The sequence below is a fragment of the Calidris pugnax genome, unplaced genomic scaffold, assembly GCF_001431845.1.
Source record: "Calidris pugnax isolate Ruff unplaced genomic scaffold, ASM143184v1 scaffold153, whole genome shotgun sequence".
Lineage (NCBI taxonomy): Eukaryota > Metazoa > Chordata > Aves > Charadriiformes > Scolopacidae > Calidris > Calidris pugnax.
The window spans coordinates 3,571,804-3,595,863 of NW_015090999.1; the positions used below are offsets into that span (position 1 = coordinate 3,571,804).

At 35.6% G+C, this 24,060-nt stretch overlaps 1 long non-coding RNA gene across 5 annotated transcripts; it reads left to right on the forward strand.

Annotated features, from left to right (window-relative positions):
• Positions 1-23,180, forward strand: LOC106895866. 5 transcript variants are annotated; one of them, XR_001413537.1, is made up of 5 exons: positions 1-60; positions 1,139-1,190; positions 4,853-15,848; positions 16,015-16,096; positions 21,411-23,180. It is a non-coding gene; the product is annotated as an uncharacterized LOC106895866 (long non-coding RNA). The 5 variants fall into 5 exon arrangements; XR_001413535.1 differs by lacking the exon at positions 1-60 and having other exon boundaries at positions 416-1,190; XR_001413536.1 differs by lacking the exons at positions 1-60; positions 1,139-1,190 and having other exon boundaries at positions 1,277-15,848; positions 15,936-16,096.
• The last annotated feature ends 880 nt before the right edge of the window (positions 23,181-24,060 follow it).

Here is a 24,060-nt window from a genome sequence, read left to right on the forward strand (position 1 = left end):
GCGGCGCGGAGCTGAGCGGGGCGGCGGTCGCCGGTGGCCCGGCGGTCGCCGCTGCTCACTGTAAGGAAGGCTCCGCTGCATCCGCGGAGACGGCGGGGAAGAGGGTGGTCGCGGTGGTTTGTGTCGGGGTCGGTTATTTTACCTTTCCTCCTTTGCCCACCCCAGCGGCGGGGCGCGGAGGGGGGATGCAGCCGCGACAACTAAGCGACTCTGAGGATGTGCCCTTCATCCCCGCTCCCCGAGATAACGAGGGGAGGCCCCGGTACCGGCGGCGCTCTAGGGTGGCCGCCGCCGTGGGGCTGCCTGGCCGGCCGCGGGCTACCGCCGCGGCGCGGTGCGGCGCGGTGCTGTACCTCCCGCCGCCGCCAGGTGGCAGCGCAGGGCGGCGGATGGGTCGTGGTACCCCAGTCGCCGGCAGCCCCTCCGGGCAGGCGTCGGGGGGGGACACCGCGGTGGTGCTGGCCCGGAGGGGGGGCGTGGGTGAAGGCTGCGGGGAGAGGCGGGGGACGCGACGCTGTGCTGAGTGCCTTCTCTTTGTTGCCGTTTGGGAGAAACTGCCGTTATTGCGTTTGCCTACGGAAGGTGGAGGGTGTTTCGGGTTTTTTTCCGAGCAAAGCTTACTATGGCAATGATGATGATGGGTTTCTTTACGTTTAGCTTTAGGATTTTATTTGCCGCGAAATTATGTGTGTTTGGCTGATCTTCAAAATTTAAAAAAAAAAAAGGTAGTTTAATTGGTTACATGCAGAGATGTGCACGTGTTCGCAATTGTGTGTTCATTACTGTTATGCGCTGTGTGAATCTTAGTATGTAAATCAAATAGGTGTTCTGCATACAGGAATACATAAACTGCATCCCATGTGCACAGCACAGAGGTTGGAATCCAGCTAATGCTAGATGTAGTTGTGCCTTCTGTGAGTCTAAACACTGAAAAGGGAAGAATACCATGCATAGCAAAAGTGAATTTCTCACCTCTGTATCTCCAGCAGACTTCTGTCAACTTGTATCTTAACATCCCGTACTAAAGCCAGGGATGATTGTAAAGAATCACCTTTTTCTTAATGGTCAGCCTTCCCTAAAGGGTGTATTCTTCTCTTTGCAAATGTAAAAGAAGTGTGACTCAATTCCTCTTCCCTAGGCCTGAAATAAGCAAGATCTGGTGTTTGGATGGAACTTCTTCTATAAATCAGGTAAAATTCCTTGTAGAAGCTTCTGGAAAGCTTCTCAGTGGGACAAAATACTTACTTCTGTTATTAAAGAATCTCTGACATTTCTGTTTTGATGCAAAAAAAAAAAAAAAAAAGTTGATTCAGTGAAAGGTTTTGAGTGGCTTTAGGTTGAGTGCCAGGAGACTAGTTTTAGTCAGGAAGGCAATACCAAAGCACACTAGGCACTTCCCCCCAGACACGCGCACTCTTTAAATCTTTTTTAATGTTCCATGTGAAATATATGATGGTAGTGCAATAAAAAAAAATCAGAGATAGTAAATAGGGATGTTTTACAGGCATTTTGTATGACCTCACTACTTTTGAAAAACGTTTTTGTTCTGAATTAATAATTCTGTATTTTGAGTATATGGGGTTTTATGCATATACACTTATATTTTTAAGGCCTGTTGTATTTATAGCAACTGTCTGTGTTTCTATGCTGTTTTTCTCTCTGATACACAAAATTAGACACAGATAAATACTTTTTATTCATAAGAGAGAAAGGTATTTTAAATAATCCCGGCAGCCAGACTGAGCTTAACTCTTTCAATGAAACCGTTTCGGAAAAGTTGACATTTCCTAAACCTTATAAAATCATCTTAAAACTATTATGTAAAGGTCAGCATTGTACATGTGTTTCAGTTTAATTATTCTGGGGCTGGGCTAATAAGATATTAAAAAGCATAATGAATAGAAAATCCAATTTAATAAAATCTCACTTCCAAGTTGTTAGACTGCTAGATTATTTTAGTAGCACACATGAGGTTAACATTATTGTAGAACTATCATGCTGCTGTTCCATTCATTCTTACTTTGATTAACATTATATTTTTAGTAAAATACCTTAAAGTTCTGTAGAGTTTGGCAGAATATTTATTTAAATATGCATGACTAGCATGAGAGGGCACATCTCTGTATTCCTTTCTGAAAGCAGTAAGGAATTTGACTCTGTTTGAATGAAGTCTACATAATTTGAAAGTATTCCTTACAGTGGAAAGTTAGCTCAGAATATTTGATCTAGGACTGTCATTATAAACATGAGCACACTAACATCAAACAATAAATGCTGCTAAATTATGAGAAATAGAGACCTTTATTGCTATAGCATGTTCCCTTTTTCTAATTTATCTTTCATCTGGCTTTCGTTAAACCAGGAGGTCCTACAAACGTTTAAACTGAAAAACTCCGGAGGAAAATTGGAAGTTATTCATATAATCCTGATATGAAATACAAATAGAGGGATGTGACGGAGGATGGAACAACAGAAAAGATAGCTAAACTAAAATATACGATGAATACATGGATTATATTTAAAATAACTTCTAAGTGTAAAAGGTCTAGCCCCTTTCTGTAGTACTTTGATCAATGAGAGTAGCAGGAAGAGTTGATACAGAGTGTGGAACCAGACATTATGGAAAAACAGGAACATGGAAGTATCGAAGTCGTACATGAAGTATTTTGGAAGTGATGGATATGCACTGTTTAGGAAAGACAAAAAAGGTGGTGGAATAATTTCATGTTAATACACTAAAAACTGTTAAGGGGTAAAGATTGTTAAGCAATGGAAGTTAAATTTGAGGGTGAAAATGAGATAGTGTCTGCTTGAATGAAAATCATCGAGCAAAGGGTAGAAAAAAGGCTTCATGGCAATGCATTCCAGAAGGCCAACCGTATCCTGGGCTACATCAGTCTAGTCTACTGGTACAGATTTGATCTGGATAATAATGCCTACAAATTCGGGGAAAAAAGTAAAAATTCATATGGTGTGATCATGCAAATTTGTGTGATTTCTCCCAAGCAAATATCAGAAAAAAATTCAACCAATGATGCTGGGGTTGATATGAATTTGAACAAGATATTTGACTAAGACGTTACGTCTATGTAATAGACATTGAGCAAGCAAGAGGCAAGGATAATTTAGGCTTAATTTCAGTAAATGGCTGGATCTGCAGAAAAAACTGATGACAGAAGATAATCTTAAATCTGGTGCTTTTGAGCTTTTCCACTTTATGTGAAGTTGCAAGACAGAAAATGTGGAGGATCTGTAGCACAGTGCAGTGTTTCAGAAAGGCAAACCAAGAAACAAAAAAATTTAGGGAGATAGTTTTGAGGGAGAAGCACCACACTTAGAATTCGGATCAGGCATGATATTACTTTATGTAAAAAAATGCAAACAGTATTGAATGTTTACACTGGGAGAGAGGGGAAGGAAAAAAAACCCCAAACATCAGGGATGAAAAGAATTCCCAGAAGGTAAAAACTTTAAGCAAGTTATTAAGGATAAGCACAAAACTTATAATGAATGGAAAAGAGTCCTTGATTAGCAATGAGAAATCTGCATCAATAATTAGAAGGTATAAAAAGCAAAGAAAGAATGGTGCGAAACCTTGTTAAACCAAAACTTGCACAGAAAACTGAAATATAGTAAAAAACTTAAGCCATGTAAGTAAAATAAGTGGGATGGATGTTAAAAGATGGGGTCTTCCTTCTCCTGGTAGGACAGGCTGAGAGAGCTGGGGTTATTCAGCCTGGAGAAGAGAAAGCTCTGGGGAGATCTTATTGTGAGGGAACCTACAGGAAAGATGGAGACAGACTTTTTAGCAGAGCCTGTTGTGATAGGACAAGGGGTAAAGTTTTTAAACTAAAAGAGGGTAGATAAGGCTAGATATAAGGAATGACAATGAAGGTGGTGGAACACTGGAACAGGTTGCCCAGATAGATGATAGATGCCCCATCCCTGGAAACATTTAAGGTCAGGTTGGATGGGGTTCTGAGCAACCCGACATAGTTGCAGATGTCCCTCCTCATTGCAGGGGAGTTGTATTGGATGACCTTTAAAGGTCCCTGCCAAACCAAACTATTGGATGATTTTGTGGTTCTGATAGGTGGGACAGAATTAATACTATTGTAAATGATGTGCTTTTTCATAAGTCATGATTATTATGCATGGATTTAGTAATACATTCAGAGAAGATCTAAAACAAAATTTAAAGATCAGAAAGAAACTAGGGTAATTACAGTATGGAAAATGTGTCTACAAAAGAGTTTATTTAAAAAAAAAAAAAGCATACAAAGCCAAATAGCTATTAAAAGGGCACGTGATTCCTTACAAATGCATTTATAGTTAAAAACTGTAAAAAGGCAGACAGTGTTTGAACTAAACACTTACGTTGGCATGCCATCAAATACTTATGTATTGACTATATTTTAACATATCATAGAAATGTGAAGAAATTTATTGACCATCTGAGAAATGAGATACTGGAAATGTCTTCCAAATAGGTAACCAGGCCAATAAACCAAAGTTGTTTTAAGACAGAACTTGAAAAGCTTACAGAAAGCATTGTGCGATTGAATGGGACAGCTCCTGTTAGGAAAGTGACATTTGTGCTGAGTTAGGAAGAAAAGATCTTTTTGAACAAGATGGAATATGGTTGTTCTACATTTATACTGTATCTGTTTTCTGCCTCAGGGTTCACTGCAGGCTCTTAGGTCGGGAAGGATGTTTTCTTCCCTTATTGTATAATTTAGATTCTGAATCTGTTAATTTCTTTCTTTCTTTTGTTTTCCTTTGTGAAGTGGGGCATGTTTTAATTCCTAAAACATTCTGCAAGCAATTTCTAACATATTTCCTTCTGTTGCAGGGGCCTCAGTAGACCATTGGCGGTGCCCTTGTTCCTATTCTTCCCGCCTTTTTTCTCTTTCCCAAGGACTATTAGAGGTCTGGCTTTGGGTCTTTACTGCAAAATTAAAGGGTTTGTTTCAGTACTGGAAAGTGTGTAGCACCATCTGGAGTAAAAGTGCTGTAGACTATTTTATTTTATTTTATTTTATTTTATTTTATTTTATTTTATTTTATTTTATTTTTTATTTGTACTACATATCTAGTATATGGTAACCCACAACTCTGAGGATGTAGAAATTTAGAATGTCTCTTCCAGCTCTGTCTTCCTGTGCTTCCTATTACTACTTCTTATGAAAATCATATTCAACTCAGTTCCGTTCTCCCCAAAATACTTGCTAAACTTTCAGCATTCTCAATATGTCATGTAATGGATTAAGTGACATGTAGAAAAAAAAATCTCTAAAATTTCCTAAACTGTTCTGTCATTATACATTAGATCTGGCTTTTCAATTCTCTTATCTCCTTGCTTTACTTTTGTTTATCAAATAATTAAAATTATATTACATCCAATATTCTAATATTATGTATCTAAATCTACCCATAATAACTGAAATACAAGGATTCTGATTTCATGTGGGTCTGAACACTTCCTCTGGGGTGGCTTCTTGGTTTTTCTGTTGGAAATTATAGGATAGAATTTATACAGAGATTTATACATACTCTTACACACAGGGGTAACCCTAAGTTACAAATCTATTATATTTATTCTTCTTTTCTTTCTGCTTTAATTTTCCGACAGTAAGCAAAACAGATTTAACAGGAGAATCTCAGTGAATTACCAGGTGTTTTCTGTCTTAATAGTTAAAACATTCAATAGAAGGAGCTGGGTTAAAATTCTTACTCCAGATTAGATAATAGAAACTTTAATATGATGAGTCTCCAAACATAGAGGCTGACCTATCTTTTTCCTTAGGTATCCCATGAGAATTTCTATTGAAGTATTCCACACAAGAAAAACAAGCAAGGGAAGTCAGAAATTGAAAATCAGTGATTGCAAATTAGACTTCCAAGTGTCTCAGTAGTAGCTGCACTAATGTGATTTCTAATGTCTGGGAAAATATTGCTTCCTAGTCAAATGTTAATGACAGTAAAATTTACAGCAAGGAATGTAGATCCTTGAGGCACATGAAGGTACCCAGCAAGAACTTAGTCTATTTCAGTGGTTTCTGAATACTGGATCTAGATCTAAACACTGTAAATTATAGGTAGGAGCATCTATATATTTTTTTAAACTTACCCCCATCTGACTATAAGTGGATAACAGTTAGCGTTATATTTTATCATTCAAATAATTTTTCTTGAGAATAATCAGTTGTTCTACACTTTTGCAAGTGTTATTTAAGATAGCCTATCTGCACACATAGTAATCTATAAAAATACCCCCCCCCCCCAAAACTAAATTCTCAAGCTGATTTCTAAAAACCAAATCTAGTAATTTGGATTTCTACATTGTGTATTTAAACATATATTTACAAAATATAAAACTGATACATGTTAGTTTCACATATATATATGAATGCATTCACTTAACATAGACTAGTCTGACTCTTAATGAGACAGTTTGATCTTTTTCTAAATAAATATGAAGCTCTATTTACATAGTGGTATTTAAAAATTAATCTATTATTTAACCATTCTGCCTAAGAGGCATTATAACTGTGTTACGTTGTGTTAAAAAGAAGTCAGAAATGTTTTGGGGTTTTTTGTTCTGTTTTTGGTTTGGTTTTTTTTTTTTAAGTACATGGACTCACTCCAATAAAAGCAGTGAAGCCTTACAATGAACTGAAGTTCCATGTTCTGGCTATTCAGTGTGATCTGGATTTCATACCACTGGTGACTCCAGATCTTCTGACCGGGGAGTTTTCATCAGCTACTGCCACTAGGTGTCCCTATATGCACCTGTGTGTAGGAAACTGCTTATTGAAAATAATAACTGAAGGAGGATAAAAAGAGAAATTATACAGATGGAGTAGAAAACATGGCAGTAAACTTTGTCATTTTTAGGGATTTGTTTGACAAATTTCTTGCACCTTACTGAGAAGGAAATATTAATAGATTCATGATTGTACAGTTAGATTTAAAAATAAACTTTTAAAAACAATGGATATTAATGTAATCTTAGAGTGGTCTTTTTGATATTGCATAGTCATACATATATAACAGGAAAAAAATCTTCTGAAAAATATGTTGGTTTAAGTTTTCTATTTGGTAAATTTGTCATAATTTTAAAATTATTCATGCAGTTTGGTATAAGAATGGATTTTCAGATAGTAAACTTTTAATTAATTATATATGTCTAAGAGTGATGAAGAAACATGTTTATTGTGATTAGCTTCTTCAAAACATCCTGATAAATGGGATGTTTGAAGAATTAAAGGCCTTTGATGGATTGTACAGCCATTTAACCCTTACAATTAATGTTTAAATAGATGACTAGTAATAGAAAATACTTTGGTTTATGCCATAATTCTTTTCATAATCAAGTTTTTATTAGTTGCTATGCAAATATTCTCCTCGTGGGCTAGTTGTTTAATCAAAGTCAGCAGCCATTATTACGTGAGAACTTTTACAATTTTTATTATTGTTATGATTATTTTTCTAAAGTAAAGGAAAAATGCAAAGAGGTGTGAAGATATATCCTTTCAGTTAGAATAAGCAAGATACTTGGGCAGACACCTCAGAGAATTAAAAAGTTATTTCCTGTAACATCAAAACACGGCGTGTAGAACACTAAGATGCATGCACTGATGTCTGGAAACTGGGAGTTCTTGACAGTGCCTTTTCTTCCTCAATATATAGACCTTTACTTAAAAGCCAACCAAACAAACTTACTTTCATCTTTTTAAATATTATTCAAAACACGACCATAGAAAAGCTGCTTTTCTGAACCTGCAATAAGTAATCCTGAAATTAATTCTGATCCTACTTGTTTTGAAGTTGTAGGGAACAATTACTCTCTTTTAGCATCATTAAACATTTTACTGCTGGACATTTATATCATGCATAGTCTAAGAATTTGGTATTAGGGAAAGAGGTTTTATTTTAAAGTTATTTACTAATTTGTCATAAGTTTGTTAGAATGTCTCTACTGGTTTTAAGAGAGTCATGGTCTTGGTGTAAGATTTGAATCCACAGTCTTTTTAGCCAAAGGCGAGGTAGTTACAAGTTCACTGCACTGAAAACTCACAAACTGATGAATGCATTCATGAACCATAGCTTGTTGTTCTCTGTCAGCCTTGTCTGTTTCATACTACTGGTTCTTCTTTGGAAGTAAAATGACTGAAAGTCAAAGTGAAAGCAACTTGTATCAAGACAGATATGATAATCTGATATTAAGTTTGGATTTTCACTTGCCAATTTTAAATTAAATTTAATTTAAATATATTTGGTCAGTTGACAAGACTGCTGTCAATTCAAGAAAGAGATGGGACAATTTTTTTTACAAAAGTGAAAATCATTTTTTAAAGATACTGTGGTGGTGTCCCATATTCTTTGAACCATAGGCTGGGAGTAGGATAGCTTGAGTATCTTTATTGATTGCATTTTTTATGATAGTACATAAAAAGATGAGTGATATGTAAGGACTGGCCTTTTGTTTCTTTACTCTGTTAGCTTACTATTTATTGTAACTGATAATAAATTTATAATTTCTATACACTAGGAAATGGAAGGAGGAGGACTGCTGCTTTACTGTTCAAAATGAAGGAATAGAACATGATTTGTGAGCAAGGGCGTTTAATCATTTTTGTAGACCAGTGGAAAACACAAGTAAGAGATTTCTTGTGATTTGCTATCAGTAAAATAACTGAATTGGATGGGTGTTTTATTAGTTTACCACTGAATTTATTAGTTTAAAAGAAAAAGGATAAGGATACATGTAATAAAAGTGTCTATATTGCATATATTTTCTATATAAAGTATACAGATATCTTGCAAGACATTAAAAATATAATACACCAAATAAAAAGGGGGAAAAAAGTAATAATAACTGTATGATACACCGTAGTTAATATCAAAACACCCCACAAACATTATTTGTCTTATTCTATCACTAATTATAACATGTCAAGCACCCTTTCATAACCTCTGTTAAAGAGAAATACAGTCTTCGGAGGAAAAAAAATTGATGAACAGTGTATTTCTGCATAGAAGTAGTATGAAATTTATGATTTCATGTAGTTTCAGCTCTAGATTTCTATACATGTCACTATAGGACGTGTTCATCCTCCTTAAGTAGAAAGCCACATGGGATTTCACTATGTTTATTGGTACTGTTGCGATAACTGGAAGTTGCAAATGGCTTCTGGATTCTCCATTAGAACTATCTAACTAGATAGTATCAATACATATTGTCATATTACAACCTGTGATTTAGAGAAAAATCAGTGGGAGTGAGAGTATAAGTCCTATTGAAATCCAGTGGCAAGTGAATAGTGCAAAGTTACTTAACGGTACTTGGCTACCTGGAAATTTGCAGCCAAAGTTAGAAAAAGCAGATGAAGGAGACACGAAAGGAAATATTATCCCCAGGCTTCATTTCAGGAACTGAAGCAAAGTGAGTTCACTTAACTGAAATGTTGTATATGGAATATGGAAAGCTTTATTGAATGAATTCATTTCTCAGAACTCCCTCTGTAATATCTCATCTGGAAAATGAATCTAACTCTTAATATAGTAAAATGTTGAAAAAGTTTAATGTCCTTTTATGTCTTGCTTCAATCCATTTATTTAATGCAAATATATTGTTGAAATGAATGGCAACAGAGAAGTTTAATAAATAATAGTATCAGTACGTAAATCATGAATGCTGTCTTGCCTAAGATAAACTTTAGTGCTTCGAAGCCTACGTAGGTTCTGCAAGCTTCAGGCTTTGTTAGGACTCTGTCTTCCTTTGCAAAATGTTACCTGCTTCTGAAATGCATCTGTGGAGTGCTAAATGAAATTAATTCTTTCCAGTTGAACAATTTATCAACTATTGTAGGAAAGGCAAGAAATATTTTACTTGGCTTTATAAAATAAAACATACTTTTAAAAGGCAGACAGGTAGTGTGTTTTGAAATAGTCTTGCTAGGCAACCATGCGCAGTGTCTAAATCAGGGCCAATTCATCTTACTGTCCTATAGGTAACAATGTGACATGGGCATCTCCAAAGGCTGATTTTGCTTATATGATCTGAAATCTATTCTAAATACATGTCCCTCTCTAGTGATCATGGGGACATAATGCATTTAGCTTGATGCATTTAGCTGATACCTAGAATCAAGTGGGCTTAATGCATATTGGTGAATGGTCAATCAGTGTATTAAAACCAGGGATGCCTAAATATAACCACAAACGAGATTAACATTAATTTATGCTTCATGTCATCTGTATTCTTATTGATCTGGGTGAGACTTTGGGGAAATACAGTGCTACTCATCACAAGGCAGATACTGTATCAAAATTCGGTCTTTCATTAGCAAATGTGCTTTTAAAATCTTAACAATAAAGGAAAAATCTTACGTTCTCTTTAAAAAATAATTCATGTGGTTGCTAGCAAATGCAGGTGAAAATATCTGAATGACTAAATTTATTGTATATAGTTCTATCTATAATAACATGTATTTTTCATTTGGTATTCTGTTAAATTGATGTGGATGACCATATGGATTGTGGAACATTGCTGTTAGCATTAATGATGTGAGAGCAGATCTGTGTAGCCAGAAGTGGAGATTTTTGTCTGTTTCCTTTTTTGCTGTTATACATGGATTAAAATGTCATTTGGATGCCATAATAAGCAATCAATTTCTTTGCTTTGTGCTTATGTTTCCTTAGCATAGCAATTACTATTTAGTCAACAAATCATGTTTAATGAAAAGGGTTTTCTGTTAATTCATATTTTCTTTCATTTCATTATATATTACATTGTTTTTAATAATATTTTCAACCTGCAGTTTTTTGTTTGCATACAGATAATAGAGGTCAATGGTTAACCTCAACATCCAAGATAAAATAGAGTAACTGTCTTTGTTATGCTCAAAGTATAAAATAACATTAAAAGCACCCAAAACACTATTATAAAACACACATAGTTTATTTTTTATTTCAGCTTTTGACAAAAGCTGATTTGATTAACCTCCATGTCCCATAGGTATCACTCCAAATTCTTAGCTGAAGAAATCTAGTACTATTATGAATAACCTTCTGACCCTTGTAGATACCACAAGCATTTAATTCCTAGTCATTCATCATATGCTGCTGCTGACAGCATACGCTTTCAAATAAAGACTTTATTTTTAAATGTCATATCATTGCTATTACTTATGTAGAGTAAGAAATAATAAAGATTTTCATCTTGTGAAAAAAACTTCATATCATGGATTCATGTTGCATTATCATACAGCTGTTGAATAGTAAATTAATAATCTCTTATGTTTATTTAGCACATACTATTTAGATGTTTTGGGTTCCCAACTCCATTGGGTTTTGGTTTGTTTTTCTAATCTTTATTGAACTGCAGTTATGATTTTAAAAACTTTATTAATACTCTTAGATTTTGAGGCATAAGCATATTACTACAATTCCTTTTTATTTCATTTTTCTAATCCAAATATCTTTGCATTTTCTTGCAGAATGTCCTAAGTTACATAAATCTTTTTTCATTCTGGACCAAATTCTAACAATATTGGTAGTATTTCCCTCCACTGATACTATTAGTCCAGAAAAAAATCAAAGCCCCAGTAACAAAACCTTTGGGCAGAGTCTTCACTTTTCTTTTTGGTACTTCTCCATTTCAAGTTCACATTTTCACTCTTTCAAAGTAGTTGTAGTAGGTAACATTCATCCCATATCTTCCTATTATAATATTTCCTGCATTTGTACTGGGTAAGATTTAAACCTCAACTACTTATAAGTTCTTCACTAACAAGTCTGTTTCTCTTTCTACATTCTACCTTGCAGTATGTGATGTCAGTGGACAGTCGAACCAGTAATACAGAACTTTTAAACTGTTCCAAGAGAAGGAAAATATTTTTTTTTCCCAAATTATTTTATCATTATTTATTATACAATTTTTTTTTCTTTTTTCCAGTAGGACTAAAATTTGTGTTCCTGAAATACACTCATAAGAAATAGAGAAGGTGTCATACAGTTTTGCTAGTTTAGACAAACTAGCACCTGAGAAAAGGCATCATGTGGGGTTTATTATTATCATTTATTATTATCATATTATTATCTCTTTTTTAAACAAAATTTTAGTAAAAATTTGTTGATAACAAATTTCAAAGTTAAAGCTTCAATAAACTAAGAAATACATTAAATAATGACTTGAGTTAAACCTGTGGATAAGTTCAGGGACTTACATATTGAAAGGGGACTGAGATGTACTTCAGGTAATCAAAATATAATTCAAAACAGTTCAGCTCAGAAGAGCTCTTTTGTGACACCTAACCCCGAAGAGGCAAGAAATCCCTCCTGTGGGAGACTAGCTGCTCTTACTGGAAAAATTCAAGCACAGGTACTGGAGTCCGTTTTAACCAGGCTTATTTGCTCTAGGCTGCCTCTACTTAATGATAAACAAGTGTTGAAAGCCTCCTTAAGATCTGAGTCACCTTCTCAAGATAGCCATTTCTTTCAGTTGACTATGTTCCTTTGTCCCTCAGGAAAAGTAGGGATTAAAGATAATTTAAAGGCTCTTGTAAGTGCTGAAAACTAGATGGGAGAAACTCAAGTTCCATAACCTATTTTTGGCAATGCCAGAACTCACTAAAAATGAGTAAGCATTCATGCTGCTTACCTCAGTTTCAGAAATCAAGAGAAGCTGCTTACATGAAAGGTCTACAGTATTATGTTATGTTCTTTAAAGGTTAGTAATGAGAAATCTGAGTTTGAGGTTGTGACTGTGGGAAGTATTTAATCATAAAACAGATAAATTAACAAATCTGAGGGAGAAAAGATTCTGAGGTAGACAAAAATTATGTTTGATTGAGTCAGACTGATAACAGAAATTTTTATTGTTAACCTGTATAAAAATGTTCCATGATGTGTTATAATTCAGTACAAGCCTGATCGAGAGTTAATTAGCGTTATATTCCCCCTTCACATCTCCCAAAAGAAAAATAGTGCACATGAGAAATTCATACTTGGTTGATATTTCACTGAATTTCACTTAATTTTTAGAGTTGGAAGGGACCATAGAGATCATCTAGTCCAACTCCCCTGCTGAAGCAGGATTGCCTAGAGCTAGAGCACATTACGCAGGACTGCATCCCGGCGGGTCTTGAAAATCTCCAAAGAAGGGGACTCCACGACCTCCCTGGGCAGCCTGTTCCAGGGCTCTGTCACCCTCACCGTGAAGTAGTTTTTCCTCATATTTGAGTGGAAAATATTGTAGGTCTTAAAACCAAGTCATTAATTCAAATGTCTTCATTTCTCTGCTGAGTTTTTTCCAGCACTATTTTCTGACCTACTAACTTTTTGCAGACCATTTGGTTTTGGAGCATGGAGAATCAGTAGCCATCTCTTGTCAAGTACTTAACAAAGCACTTTAGCATGAGTGACATGCCATACTTGCATCATCTACATCCTAATACCTACCTGAAATCTACAAGAAAAGTCTTCCAAGAATTCTCCCCTTGTCATATCCTTCAACACATATGCTCCAACAAGAAAGTTATAGCCATTATAATGTTTATACCAGTTCAGAAATGGAGGAATAACTCCTCTTTCCAGCCTTATCTTACTTATCACAGCTACCTTGTCCTCAACTCTACCATCAACAACTTAATCAGATAATGGCACTTATACTGATACTGATACCGATACCAGATAATGACACTTGCTTATATTGAGGATGTCGGAAATGTCTAATGTTAGGTTAGCTCTATGGTTTTATCAGTTATAAAACTGTTTTTTTAAAAAGAAGTTAAAAACAACTGCCATATGAAGGCATTGGCTTTAGTACCACCCCATGGGATTTTCAGTCTAAATGCTATAAGCTAATATCAAGGAGCTTTACCAGAAGAATTCTGGGGCTTTTCTTTTTGATATCTTACAGTATTCTGAAAACTGCTAACTGGGATTTTACTTTCTTTCTTCTTGTTATTCTGTTGCAGCTAGTCTGTTTATTGTGGTAGTGTTCTGGTTTCTTTATAAAACATCTAATATGACTTGATTCTGCCACAAATCCTATATTTATTTTATTATATAAAATATATTTTCTATGCTTAAGTTAATATCTTGGGTGGTTTTTTTTTTTTTCATTTATTTTCCATATCTTTCCAGCTCCGTGTCTCTGAACACCAGTGTAATTTGATACCAAATTATTGGTTTTATGGATCATTAAAAACAGAGTATTTGGTTCAGCTGTCTCAAATACATCATTCAAGGAACATTCCAGGAAGAGTGTACCCCTCACAGCATGTTATTTTATTGTAAAATGTGGTGAGACTACACTTTTCATACAGAAGTTCAGTGATAAGAAATCTTCACCAAGGAACTTGATAACATGAGTTTAATGGTCTGTTCATATTGACAGGTTTCAAAACCACTTCTTTGCAGTCAGAGGAAGCTCTGAGCATAGCAGACTAGGCTTTTAAATTTTAAGAAGCCATTTATGGATCTAAACATTTAATATTTTTACTCTGTTTCATTTGGCTTGTTTACACATCCTTTTTTCATTTATAGTAGTCAGTTAATAATCTTTCAAATGATCTAAGCAGCCTTAGCCTGGCATTCCAATCCAGGAATGACTTTTCAGTAACTGACTGTAGTATTCAATTTGTTCATACAGTAGTTTGGCATGACCTTTTCAAACTCTAAATGAACAACAGCGGGGTTACTTTTTCAGTGATTTAAATTAACCAGTATAAAAAGAGCTGTATGGAGCTGCAATGCTTAGCATAGTAGTTACCAATGTTGGCGAGATACTCCACACGCTGACAACACTTTTTAAAAAAGTTATAGTTTCCTTTGGTGACTTTTCCACTAAAGATGTGAAATGACTCAATCACTGAAGGTCAGTGCTTACAGTTACATTTTCAAGTTTAAAAATATATTTGTAAGCAGCATAGAGTTTACAAAGACCTAGAAAAGATAACTTTGCAGTCAAAGGAAAAATCCTCCTCAGTTCTGCAGAATAGAATGTGCAGATATTATTTTCTTTCCTTCCACCCCACATGCCTATCTTATTTTTTCAGTGGAGAATAAATGGTTCTAATTACCAGACTCTTGAATATTCTCATGTAAATAGAAACCAGTTCCAGAGACTCTAAAGATTAATGTGAGATGAACTTTGAGATCCGGATGAAGTCTACTGTGTGGTATTACATGTTTCCTGCTGATCATTTTCTTTGCAAGATGCTCTCCATTAAAATGAAAAAATACATAAATGCACCAGACTGTAATTGCCAAAACTTTCAACTGAATAAGACTTCAGAATTCAGTTTCACAGCATGGAATTTTTTACTCCTCTGTGAATTAACTTTGTGATGATGATAATTCAGTTCTTTGAAATCATCAAGATAACACATACTGAAAAATTCTGAATCCATTCTGGGACACCTACTACCTGCTGAAAAATGCTGAAATAGAGTCTTTTCTTAATGGATTGCACTAAAGCAGGACAATTTTAATTCTTAAATGCATTTTTTCTGGTGTATACTCTCCTATTCTCTTTCAGTATTTTCTGTATTGCAGATACAAGAAAGTAACAATACAAGGTCAAATACATACACTTGCTTTTGCTTCATATAGCCTATGGTCATATTATATTTCGAAGGCAGTACTGAATCTGCTTTTCCCAAAGATTTTTAAGGTCAGTCTCACACCTGAATAAGGTTCTTCCCCACTGAAAGCTGATACAGCTGCGTGATAAGGGAGGAAAATGCTTGCAGTATCAGTCCAAGAGAAACATGAAGAGGAGTGGCTCTGCAGATGGGAGAATGGATACGAAGATCCTAGAGATGTAACTTTCCTAGGTACATATATATGTGTGTGTGCATCTGCATGTATGTATAGGACAGCACATATCTTGTATATATAACTCTCCTATGTTATATCCACAGGTACTACTGTCTCTTTTTTGGTGTGTGCCTTGCTACCTGATACTAATACGTCTTTCCTCACTCATCTGCCTTCTTTAAGATGCTACACAACTACAGAGGAAAAGTGATCACATAGTTCCCCAAGACACAGTGGCTGCATTTGCTCTTTTCCTACATGCAGGGTATGTGAATATAGGTGTAATTTTTCTACACTATCCACTACTAATTAGACCCCATAACATTAAAGCCAAATCTGCTCTTTTAGATTAAATTTTCACGCATGCATCACACAGGGGTGCATACTTAGTGAGTTTGGGTATTTTGATAATCCTGTAACTCATATACAATAAAGAATTGAATGTATCTGTGGTAACTGCAACTGGAATATCACATGCCATTTTCTGACAATGAATCTACATAAAATGGAGGCATTTGAAAAAGAGCTGAGGACCCCGAGGAACACATTTATGCATCTAACAGCTTTTTGAAAACATATTTGAAGTCAGTGGAAGTTCAGTGTCTAAATACCTTGGAGAATCTGGGTGTGCAGATTGCCTAAATGATGTCTAAGGTGGCAGCATCATATTAATCATTAAGAATGCTGTAAGTGTGTCATTCGCAAAATAGGGAAAAAAAATCAGAGCATATGATCAATAGGCTTCCTAAGCTTAATGGCTGTGGGGTTAAAAACAGAAAATTTTGTTAAGGACAGGCTTTTAAATACATTCCTTATCAAGAAAGCAGTGGAAATCTCACCAACTCTGATTGAGCTTGAGTGAATAATAATTGAAAAGATACTGTTGAAACAAATTCTGTTTCAGCTGAGTTAATCATGCTGTTGAAAAAGTAATTTTTATTTCTAACATCATCAAACATTTTGAGGTTATTTTTCTGACAGGGTGCTTGTGTAATTGAAACCTAAGTTACCATTTACATTAGCTCAATAGCATTCTGTTGCAATGTGGTTTTGACCCTGCATGCCTATGGTACTCTTTTTATCTACTGTTGTTCCTCAGTTTTAAGTATACAGGAAGTGCAAAACAGACAACTTGCAATCCCTATATGGGGAAAGATAGAGCATCAGCAGATTTTATGCACATTTGGATATGCCTAGTATGCTATGCCACCTCCTAGCATGCATTTAGAGCATTTTTCAGCCACACAAGAGTGGCTGTTTTGGAGAGTTTCCAGAAGCTCAGCTTTGAGTCAAAGAGAGAAGTCTCATTTACAAAGAACCATTCACAGCTGTCAGAAGTTAGCTGTCTGTGGGACTCAAAGTACAGCTGCAGTTTTTCCAGAATACTGACAACTTCTGTGGCAACCAGTGTCTGTTCACTAGTACTGGGATTTCTGAAGCTTTATCAGAAAAAAAAGTCTCAGTGCCCTATGCCTGTAATTTCCATTTCTATGTTTTCATTACTCTTTCATTGTTTTGTATTCCAATAACATACTGCATTTTTTTTCTGAAGTTACAAAATCGTAAGATATCAAGTTTTGAAATAAAATGCATATTATCCTCAGGGTGTTTTTTGTTTTTAAGCTTCCAGGATGAACAGAAAGCAGTAAATTCTGCTTTTTATTTTCTTTGAGACATATGAAATTGGGTTTGTAGCATTTATTAAGCATTTATTAAGCATTTTTTAACCAGAAACAATATTTAAACTAAGTAGGAGTGATGGGATTGTACGGTCCCATTTTTGCTACGTCAGAAGTATAGTCATATCCTCCTCTTTCTACTTCAGTATGGATGCTGTCTACAATTCCAGTTCTCCTAGACTGTCCGAATGTTCCTCATTTTTTGTTCATATTAAATATACAGAGAAACAAACATATTGTGATGTAATGCAGTATAAAGATTTCATTTTCATTTGTGGAATTCCTCTGCAACTGCATTTCTCATGAAAGAGAGCAATAACCTGAGCTGAAATGTTTGTGTTGTGCCACACTTCCTGAACTCTGTTTCTAATCCCCTTCTCTCATTGTCTCTTTGTAAATTTTGCATAATTATAGTAAGAAGTTGAAAAACAATTGGGAACAGAAACTACACTTTCTTATTTCTTCTGAGAAGCTCACAGTATGCATTAGAATAGTATAAAGCTGTATATAGGAAACACTAGCATTTTGTGACGTATATCCCAGAATGTCATCTTAAAGAATATGTCAAATATGAAAGGACAGGAAAAAAACCTACATTGAAGCCAGAGAGATCCAATCATAAATTTAATACCAGTCAAGAATTAAAATCAGGGTAGTTTTTCTGACCTGTATTTTACATCTAAAGCAGTTCCAACATTTTCTTTTAACTGAAGTTTGGTGGGGTTTTTTGTTTTGTTTTGTTTTATTTTTTTCTTTGTTTTCCTTTTTTTCCTTATGAATAAATCTGTTAATTTTCAGGCTACTATTTTATGTATGAAAATTTTAGGTGTCAATGCAGAGGGGTCTTACAAGCTTAGCCAAGGAACCTTGGCCCAACTCTCTTTCCTTTATTTTTTTTCATGTTACTTGGAAATAGCTGAAAGTGTTTGCCAGTTCATACAAGGAATCACTGTTAAGAAGAAGGAGGGGAGGAAAGAGGGGGAGGGAATTAGAAGAATCATGACTTCTCTTTGTTTTGTTATTCCTGATCAACCTTACTTGTGTGTTCCTTATTGCTTCTAACTTTATGACCTTCTTGAGGCTGACCATGTAGCATAGAAATGTAGAAGACCCCTGAGGAGTTACAGTGAAGATCCCTCTGCAATCAGTGCTGGGTGTATCAGGCTGTCAAGCTGCTCTCCTGTGTGTAGCACAGTAACTGACTGCAGCTCAGTGGGGGCCTTTCTAGATGTCCAGTTTCTCCATGTACACTGAATTTATCTTTAAAATCTCCCCAATTTCTGTACTAATTTCCAGGAAAAAAAAATATTGACTGCATTCATGTAGTAGGAAAAGACTTAGAAATACATGTACATCAGTACTTTTGATGTTCTTAAAAAAACGTTTTTTCAAGTTTCTTTTTATTCTGCAGTAGTAAGCAGATACTACATTTGGATGTATCTGTGATATCAGTATCACAGACACAGAAGTATTTGTACAAATAAGTCTGTGCCTTGTCATGCAAAGCATTTCCTCAGGATGACAATCTCTTGGATTTGAATATGTTGCCATATTTTGAATAGTGCTGCCTTGCTATATTAAACTGTGCATCAGGATGCCACTCAGTGAAAATTACTTTCCATGTTGCTATTATTTGTTAGTTTTACGTAGTAAGTTTTTTTGTTTGGTTGGTTTTTATGCTTTTACTGTGACTTTTCCTCCTCCTTCTTTTTCAAAGTCAGACCCAAATCACAATATTTTAATCATTCACCATTATCAAATCACTCTACGCATTGTAACATATATATTAATAGGTGAGATGACTTCCATGATGTTTAAAGAAACAGTCAAAAAACACTTGAAAAAGGCTGTGAAAATCAGTAGCCAAAGAGAGACTCAAAAAAGAAATTTGATATTTTATTTCAAAGGATATCTTAGTAAGTATATTTTTGTCCCGTTCCTGAAACAAGAAGAGAAAAGCCATGTCGACAGATGCAGTCGTTGCTCTACCCTGTGGAGCCTTTATACCAAATAGCACATTACTATTGTATTGTCATCATGTTGCCACAGGTTTCTAAGCAGCCTTGAGGCATTCACTTTCTAAACCATTGGGAGATCTTTATCTCATGAAATTTGACATGCCCATTTTGGGTAGAAAAGTACTCAAATGAAGTCACCTTTCATCATCTCAGGACTTGCAAGTTGTCAAAAGACTAGGCTTCCAAAGGGGATATGAAAGAGCAGATATTTGTCATTGTTTGGACTCTGTATTCCACTTTAGCCACTGTTTATGGAATAAAAGGTGAAATGCTCAGGAAAAAAAATAATAATCTTGAAATATTATTGCTGTTTCTTTGTGAACCCATCCTTGTATCCTGTTTTCTAGCACAATAATAAACTGTCACTCAATTACACTGAAAAGGAGAAAAGGTGATGATGGAAACACTTTTTAGTAAAGCCTGATTAGTACAGGGAAGTCGTTATAACTTGGAAGCCCTTGAGCAATATGTTTATGAAGACCTGAGAGTTAAATGTTATATGGATGATGCAAAAATTCAGAGTTGAACTGTTAAAATAGAGTTTTGGCTTGGAGATGATCAGTGGTATGAGGGGACAACTGGAAGGACAGAAGCAAGAAAAACTCATGGGTCAAAATAAAGGAGGTTTAGTAAGTGAAGAGAAACAAAACAAAGCAAAACAAGTGATGCAGAGGCAATCACTTACCGCCTCCCACTAGCAGACGGATGCTCAGCCAGTCTCCAAACAATACCTACCTTAGAAAAACTACCCCTGCTCCAGACCCTCCCTCCTTTCCTCATTTTATTGCTAAGCATCGTGTTATATGGTATTGAATACCCCTTTAGTTGATTTGGGTCATATCTGTGTCCCATATCAAGCTGCATCAAATATTGTGTGTTATTTTGATTTATCTTTTCTTAGCCAGTTACAAGACCGCTTTTCTTCCCCTTTCTTTTTCTGAAGATAAATATTAAGACTGATTTACACCTTACCTTGTCCTTTGTAAAAATACAAGGACTAAAATTTGCTGTTTAACTTAAAATGTTATTTATAAATTTTTATAAGCTTAATTGTTATCATACTATGGGACCATGCTATAATTTTGAAAAATGTATATGAGGACATTTACTTATCCATCTATCCATCTAATTTTCAGGTCACCTGCTGTGATGTATCTAAAATCAATAAATGAGAATTTTCCATTGTGACATTTATGCTGATTTAAGAGGTTAATTTTGTTTTTATCAAAGCTTTTTTTCTCTTAAGAAATATTTTATTAGGGATTACTTCTCTGGTTCCAATTTTAGATTTCATATGTCATTTGGGAAGACTTAATTGAGTTACTGATGTTGTTCAAATCATAGAATCATAAGCTCAAAGTAGGTTAAGTCAGAAGGGACCCTTGGAGGTCATTTCTTTGGCCTCCCCACTCAAAGCAGGGCCAGCTTCTAAGTATTGGGTCTTATCAGCCTTTTTGTAAACACTGCTCTTGACGCAATCATCAAGGGTGTAACTGAAAGTTTATTTATATCTATGAAGGAATTTTTGTTGACTTAACTTGACTTTCAGTTAGCCCAGAGTCATTGATAAGAAATGGCTTTTGAGTTCCTTTGAAAATTGGCTTGTACTAGTTTTAGTGATTGAGTATTGTATACTGGACACCAGTTGCCCACCAAGCAGTTCTATCACTCCCTCTCCTCAACTGAACAGGAGGAGAGAAAATGTTACAAAAGGCTCATGGGTTGAGATATGGAGAGGGAGAGTTCAATCAGTAATTATGATCATGGGCAAAACTGACTCAACTTGGAGAAATTAATTTATTGCCAATCAAATCAGAGTAAGGTAATGAGAAATAAAACCAAATCTTAAAATAACTTCCCCCCATCTCTCCCTTCTTCCCAGGCTCAACTTCACTCCCAAATTCTCTGCTTCCTTCCCCCAAGTGGTGCAGAGGGATGGGGATTGGGGATTGCAGTCAGTTCATCACATGCTGTCTTCTGCCACTCCTTCCTCCTCGCTTTCTTCCCCTGCTCCAGGATGGGGTCACACCCGCGGGAAACAGTCCTCCATGAGCTTCTCCAGAGTGGGTCCTTCACATGGGCTGCAGTTCTTCAAAAAATGCTCCAGCATAGGTCCTTTCCACAGGGCCACAGTTCCTGCTATGAGCTTGCTCCTCTGCTCCTCAGGCTTCCCACAAGGCCACAGCCTCCTTCGGATATATCCACCTGCTCCTGCATAGGGTCCTCCATGGGCTGCTCCATCATTAACCTCCATGGGCTGCAGGGGGACAGCCTGCCTCAGCATGGTCTTCAACATGGGCTGCAAGAAAATCTCTGTACTGGCACCTGCAGCACCTCCTCCCCCTCCCTCTTCATGGACCTTGGTGTCTGCATAGTAGTATCTCTCACATGTTCTCACTCCTCCTCACTCTTCTGACTGCTGCTGCCCGGCAGCTTTTTTCCTGCTTTTTAAGTATGTTGTCACAGAGGTATTACCACCATCATTAACGGGCTTAGCCTTGGCCAGTGGTGGTCTGTCTCGGAGCTGACTGGCATTGGTTCTATGGAACACGGGGAAAGCTTCTGGCATCTTCTCACAAAAGCCACCCCTGTAGCCCCCTTGCTATCAAAATCTTGCCATGCAAACCCAATACAGTATGTAAAAAAGGCTATCTATGAAATGCAAATGTGCCATGGGAGAAGTATATTTTTTAGTCTGCAACATATCACTTCTGCAGGACCCAGTTCTACCTGCTCTGGAAATACCTGCGCAAGAACTCTAATAATGTCTAATGAAATAAGCTTTTATTTCCAGCAGTACCCTTCCTGCACATTGACAAAAATGACCTGTATTTTAGGGGTTGTTTAGGCAACAGAAAATTTCCTTGCCTGTTTCATGAAGTTCCTACAATAATTCTCCAAACTTCCCAGCTGAGCTAGGTGTGTGAATTCACTTACTGTTGCTAGAGAAGAACTAGCTCTAGATAGTTCTTCTCTAGTAATGTAAACGCAGTTCATCTCATCCTAAAATACATCAGATAAGGTGATTACACCCTATTTCCCAATGGAGACAAACCATTCCTCTTTATATTAATCACAAAGGGAACCAAGGTGGACCATATCACAAAGCCTATATATACATTGAAGACACTTAAATTTTAGTGAGATAATTCCTATGCAAAGAATAAATTCCTCATTTTCGTATTTTTTGCTGGAGATTATCAGGATTGTGATTGATGATACTGCTGCTTCATAGCTACCATGTTCTCCATATTGTAGCTCAGGTATTGACCCTTCTTCTTCAGTCTTTTTGCCTTTTTGTTGGCAATAGCTTTAGTTAAACATGCTTTAGCCATATGCTTTCACTCCTTCTATAATCCAGTTGAAGGATGATATAAAGAACAGATTTGCTGTTCTTCAATGAATTCCCTAAAAAGGAGAAAAATTTACATGTGCTACTTCTTCCTGTTCTATGTAATATTTATAGTGAAGTTCTAAGTGTTGTTCTTTGTTTAAAATGTAAAATGTTTTTCTCTATTGTAACAGTATAAATAAATGTTCTACTTTGTTCATGAACATGAAAACCTTAAGGAAATCCCTTATATTTATGGTTCTAATCTTTGTTTAAATACTTTATTTATTTATTCTTTGATAAAGCATATCCATCTGGTTTGATGATGTCTTTTTATTTTGTGGCAGAAGTTATGTCTTTAAAAGAAGAAAGAAAAAAACAACCTACAAAACTTTTATGGCCCTAGTTCTCCCCAAGTCTATCTTTCCAAGTGACTATTATTTGAAAAAGAACAACTTCCAACCTAATACAAGACCCTTCTAAAATAGCTTCTTAAGATGATGTCTTTTGACCTACTGACTTATAAAATTAGTTTCATTTGTGAGACAAAAACATGTTCTCAACCATAATGAATGGAATCCCATTCTTTCAGGGATTACAGTTTGCAAAATGAACCAGAACACTGAATAGCCTGTTCAGACTAAGAAAATATAAACTACTGGTATGGTTAGCAACTTGTATAAAATAACATAATAGAAATTTATAGAAACTATTTTATAAAGAACTAAATAACAAAAGTCAAACAGAATGGTTCTTATTGCATTCTTCAGCTTTAGTAGTACTTTACTTGGTTCTATTGCTTTGAATGCATTTTGTGTAGGAAGGTAAAACACCTACTCTATTTATCAGCATTTGGACCTATATTTAAAGTATGAACTAAGTTTTATTTTAAGATATATATATAGATTTATTTTTTTTTTTTATGATATGCCAATATTATTTGCATCAGTGCATCTTATCTTGACATGATATTGCACGGTTTATTTCAGGAATACCATAAAGTATCTGGGCTTTCCTTTCACTGAATTCTGAAATCTTTGTATAACGTCATTTTGATCTACTTTCTTAAATATTTGGCATGGGGGTAGTGGTTTTATTATTCTTAAGCTGTCTTACTAAGAAACCTCCTACAACAAATTTAGCACTTTCAACATCTACTAAATGGAACTCAAGCTAGTGCTAGTGCCAGTGCCAAAGCTTT